This window comes from Nansenia antarctica, assembly GCF_963989245.1.
Source record: "Nansenia antarctica genome assembly, chromosome: 7".
Classification (NCBI taxonomy): Eukaryota; Metazoa; Chordata; class Actinopteri; order Argentiniformes; family Microstomatidae; genus Nansenia; species Nansenia antarctica.
Window position 1 is genome coordinate 22,692,827 of NC_137677.1, and position 6,000 is coordinate 22,698,826.

The following is a 6,000-nucleotide window of genomic DNA, read 5'->3' on the forward strand; positions in this document are numbered from 1 at the left end:
TATTTCAATGCCTGTTGACTGTGACTTTTGTCTGTTAATTATTGTCCAGAGTGATGGTATGGGGGGGGGGGGTCTGCTGTAACATTCTGTGTATGCATGGTGGACTGTGAGTTTGTAATTGCCTTGTGTGCCTTTTGGTGGAGGTTTCTCACCAACTGTGTACGATTAGATGATGATCGTGGATAATTCTAAGGATCAATGCGCATTACAATACATCAATCAGTGATTTAACTCTTCATGTATGCTTCCTATGGGAGCTTATTTCAGATCAACAACTTCCAGTAACATTCCCTGGTCTAAGAGAGACACCTACTGGTCAATAAGAAGAACTACACTAAATACACTAATACTGGGGCCTTTAGTCTTTGAGGCCTGTACAATTTCACTTTAAGTGTAGTAAAAAAAATAATAAAACGACAGTCTCCAATTCAAGGTAAGGCTTTATAGCGTGAGTCTTGGTGTGACAGGTGGGGTTTGAACATGGGTCTTATCGCTCTATCCCATGACATCAACATATTACAGTATTATAAGTGTAAATGTAAATGTTAGAACTACTGCACAATACTGGATTACTTGTATACCATTGGACTAATTTACTACTGTACTGTATTGTATTATATAGCATTTATCATCATCACACTCTGCACAGCATTGCACTATTGAAGCCACTGTAAAATCCATCATCCATTCACCTTTTTACTTACTTGTTACTTATTATTATTGTGTTTCTTGTATCTGAATGTTGCAATGTCAATGTTGAGGGACCACAGCCAAATAAATGTACTCTTGTGTACTTATAAAAGCAATTCTGATTCTGACATCACTGTCATCACGTCAGCATTGCCCTGGACCCCTATACTGTAGGCCAGGGGTATTCAATTACAAATTCAGTTGGGCCAGATTTGAAAACCAAGAAATGTTGCTGGGCCAGACATTTTCAGCGACCAGTAGCCTAGGCACCAGGTAATGACACATTTCAAACCAACACAAATGAATGTAGGCCTAATGAAATACAAGCAGTTTATTTATAGTTTTCCTTTTAAATTAGGTAACATCTGACACAGGCACGTCAAAAGTCATCTCAAAGTGCATTTAAAAAGTGTACAGTAGTATACCAATAAAAAAAAATCCTTTTGTAAAATATAAATGTTGGTCATAGCTGACCCAGGCACATCACAAAGTGCTTTTAACTGAATGAAAATAACCATCAACGCCTTGAGTGCACAATTTAACAAGTTACAATTACAGTTAAACAATAAAATTGAATCTAAACTAATCTAATCTTACCCTGCTGACTTTCTTAGTGTGAGAAGTGACATGTTTTATTCTGAACAAGAGCAGTGACATTTGGCTCATAAGATGTCAATGCAATCCGAAGGCATTGGTGAAGAGTACTGTCAGTCAGGGAACAACGAGAGCTGCTTTTTATTGTGTTCATGTGTGAAAAGCTTGATTCACAGGTGTATGTTGATCCAAACATACTGAGCACATGGATTGCTACTTTCTTAACGTTAGGGAACTGGTGCACGTTGACATCACTCCAAAACTTCGCAGGTCAATTAGTGCGAAGCTCCTGTGCCATGGTTACGGATGACTGCATGTCAACAAGTTCGAGTATGAATTTCCCCTCGTCGATGGAAGGCACCACTCCCTTTCCTCTGGTGGATAAGTCCCCTTCTATTGCAGCAGTGAACGGGTCTCTGGCAAAGCCCATCACCTCTGCGGGCAGAGCAAGTCCATCCAGTCGACCAGCAAAGTTCTCTTTCAACCTTGCAATGAAATCAGTCATCACATCTGTGATGTGTGCCAGGGATGAGACGCATTTGCGGAGCGTCGGAAAATGCAGCATTCTGCCGGTGCAGAAGTCGGCCGCGAAAAGGTCCAGTTTGATTTGAAACGCGCGCGTCTGCTCCACAAGATAAATCACAGTTTTGTCTCTGCCTTGTAGCCCCACATTTAGGTCATTCAGGTGTTGTTTGAATATGTCGCTCAGAAAGCAGACATCAGCCATGAAGTTGTCGTCCAGTATGCGATTCAAGTGTGTTTCTGCCTTCGTTTGCTTGCTGCTGCGGAGGAAAGTTGTAATCTCCTCTCTGAGATCACAGAAACGCTCCAGTGCCTTGCCTTTGGACAGCCACCTGACGTCGTTATGCAAAAGCAGATCGTGGTGCTCAGCAGACATTTCTGACAGCAGCTTGCGGAATAAGTTAATAATAATAATAATGTTGGAGGCTCGAAGTGGAGCGAATAAAATTAATTGTAGCCATCACGTTGTCCATTGTTATTTTAAGCTCCCCGCTTAGTTTGTTTAGAGTGTTATATTCACGTTCTGTAGGCTACTATAGTAGACATTTCTGCATGAATTTCTGAACACTTGCGAAATACGTTTTTCTCTGCTTTTATGGCTGGGCCAATCGGGGGTCACGTCTGGGCCGCATGCGGCCCCCGGGCCGCTAATTGAATAGGCCTGCTGTAGGCACTTGTGTAGATCTGAAAGGTTATAGGATCGGTATAAGAATGATGGTGTGTTGACACCCCAACGTCCTCTAGTGGGACTTGTGCTCACAGCCCAGCACCGTGCAGCTCGATTGGCATTTGCCAGAGAACAGCAGAATTGTCAGGTTCACCATTGGCGCCTCGTTCTCTTCACAGACGAGAGCAGGTTCACACTGAGCACATGTGACAGACGTGAAAGAGTCTGGAGACGCCGTGGAGAACGTTATGCTGCCTGCAACATCATCCAGCATCACCGGTTTGGCGTGTCAGTGATGGTCTGGGGAGGCATATCCTTGAAGTGTTATTCAGAACCCACCATGACACCAGAGGGTGACGCCGTCCTCCCTCCCAGCTGCATCCTAGTTCCATCCCAGGGTTCCCTCACCTTCTGAAACATCAAATTCAAGCACTTTTCAAGGACCTTTCAAGACTCAATTCCCTCAAATTCAAGGACCTAACACGGCATAGTTTGAGACAGAACTAGTTGACGAGCTAAGTAAAACATTTTTGAATATATATTCCATTTATTTTTTAGAGAGAGAGAGAGGGGAATTCAAGCACTTCCAATGACCCAAGTCTATTTTCAAAAACTTTTAAGACCTTGATTTATTTTTCGCAAAATCACAAACTTTCAAGGATTTCAAGGACCCGTGGGAACCCTGCCATCCCCCTTTTCCTTCTACGTCTGTCCTGCTCTGAATTTAACCACGTCAAACAACCTCCCTAAACAACACAAATGAAAATCACACACAGAAACTTTAAATGCAGAGTGGACCTTACTGTCTAATTTTAATAATAATTTTGCCATTTAGCAGACGCTTTTATCCAAAGCGACTTAAGATATTTTGATTGATGAATCTGTGTTATTGTGGTCTCCAATTGCTTCTCTTGTCAGTGTCGTCCAGCCTCAATACATGACAGCTTACTAGTGAATGAGTCACTGTAGATGATGATCAAAATCTCTAAAATTATCTAGAAAAATTAAACATGTTAGAGCATAGCAGGCACTTGAGCTTGAAGCATAAAATATAGAAATACACGTAATTACACATACACGCTATCAGTGAACGCAGTTTCAAGGAAATGCAATTTTGATGCCCTAGAACCCGCTAATAAACGGTAGTGTCACTTTGTGATCAGATTACCAAAAACAAAAAAAACAGTTGCCAGTTTCGACTATATCAGGGGTGGATGTAGCAGTTCCACGTAGTTCCCACGTTTCAGAGATTCCTTGCCTTCCTCATTTCTCCGAAATGATACTTCTTGCTTAGCTAGGAAGCAGGTGGCATCTATTAATTTGTTTAGAATATCTCTATTCTCTTTTACCTTTTGGTTGTGAATTTCTGTGGCCAGTCTCGTCTGCTCATCCAGAGCTGAGTCGATGCGCGTCGTGGTGCCAAAGGTTTTCAGGGCTACTTGGCTTCTGATGTGTGTTGCCGTCTTCTCGTGTTTATTGAGCGCGTTGGTAAGATTGTTAAGGTCCTCGTAGCCTTTCTGAATCCACACACTATAACCTGTAGAAAACAGTGTACAGGAGTAGCAAAAGAGGCGATTGGTCTCTGCACAGCCACATAGCCATTTCTTCCGCTCATACCAGACTTGTTGGAACCCCCTAGCGACTCTCCCTTTCTGGGTGTGCAGATCGTTGAGCGGTGGCTTTGGCCGGCCTTTAGCCAGTAGTTCTGTTTTTGCAGTCCAGCCCAGTCTACAAAATCCCTTTAGGTCGCTGACACTGACAGTAATGTCCATATTCGCAAGTTATCCTTATTGATTAGATCGTTTGAGCTAGCATAAACTATTCTGCCGGGCGAGAGAAAGTAGTGTGAACTTGAGAACTTGAAAATGATAGCCAATCAGTAGCTCTTATCGGAATGAAAGAACTACTCTGATTGGCTGAAAGCATGCTTACCCTGGTCACATTAAACAGCGGGTTGAGGCATCGGAAAAAAATAAAAAAGACATTTTCACGCATTCGAATGTACGCGAGGGAAAGCAGAGAGAGGAGTGCTTGCAGAGTAGGAAGTGCTTTACTCCTACAGGTGGCGCTAAAAATGCAACATCAAAATGAATGACTCCTGCTGCCCTGGGACCTAAAATACGACTCTTTTAATGAAAACAAACAAACGGTTACAAGCACTTTTATTTTAATATTTTCACGGTCCTTTTTTCTTTTTTCGTTGGGTAAGCACTGCTTACCCTGCTTATATGGACGGCACGTCCCTGGAGCATAGCTAGAACGAGGATGGTAATATCGATATCTGATGACATCACAAGGAGTCTCAACTGAGGCCTTTATTACAATAACACAAAGTCATCATGAATAACAACTTACATTCAGAATGTACCCAGAACACTGGTAAACTTCCAACACCCAGTTCATATATCATTTCTTTTTACACAATCAGCCTAGAAAGAGAGAGGTCTGTATTTTGAAGGATCATTTCAGAAGTGTGATGAATATAAAATGTTAATTTCTCCATGCTCTATGTATTTATTTATGAAAGTTGTGTTGTTTTGTATTCTGTTGAAAGGGGAAATTGTGATAAATAATTGACTCAATCACTATCTAATATTATTCCCACACTGTTGGCAGATTGCTCTATTATTGTGAGTCATGAGGTTGAAATGTTCCCTTATGAAATAATGCATCAATGACATCACTGGCACCATTTTATACCAAAGTGAGTGACAGCAGCTGGTGAAAGGTGGACCAAGTCGATACGGTCATCTTTCCTTTTTTTTTTATACAGATTATGAAAGTGTAGATTGTCAGCTCTCAAATGATGATGTCATACACTGAAACCAGTTGAAATTAGATGAATTTATTGTTTATGTGAATGTTGGTACACCTCGATTCAACTAGCGGAGAAAATCTCCCTGAACCAAAACAAACAAACACGTTGGTTTCAGACGGTGCTCCATCGCGCTAGCTAGCTAGCTAACAACAACAGCTGCTCTGCATGTTTAGCACATCACAACATGCTGACAGAACATGAACATGCTAAAAACATATAACTACACAACACTAGATGATCACACAGTCCCTAAACATGAACAAGACATGTATCACCATGACAACACTCACCCGTGTACAAAGCTCAGAACGTGTTAGAGCAGACGAGTGTTGTGAATCACGTCATGAAAACAAGCTTAGTTCGCTGACAAAAAGTATTTAAGGATCCTAAAACTGTTTGTTAAATTGAGGGGGCTCTAAAACATTTAAACTTTCAGAATAATAAAAAACTAAAAACACATTAACTCATTGACTGATAAATTAGTAACGTTGACTGCCAAAGGGCGTCTTTTTTTTATTTTTTTCGGGGATGGCCATATTTACGTCTTATACACCTGGTGTGTGAATTTCAGACTTGGGTGTAATGTATTTATGCCCCAGATGGGGGCAGCAGTTTGATTTAGCTCAGATATAAAAGCTGAAGAAGAAGGCGTGTGGTGGGTTGATGTGGAAAATGGCGAAACGGATAGCGAAAACGAGAGGAGACAAGC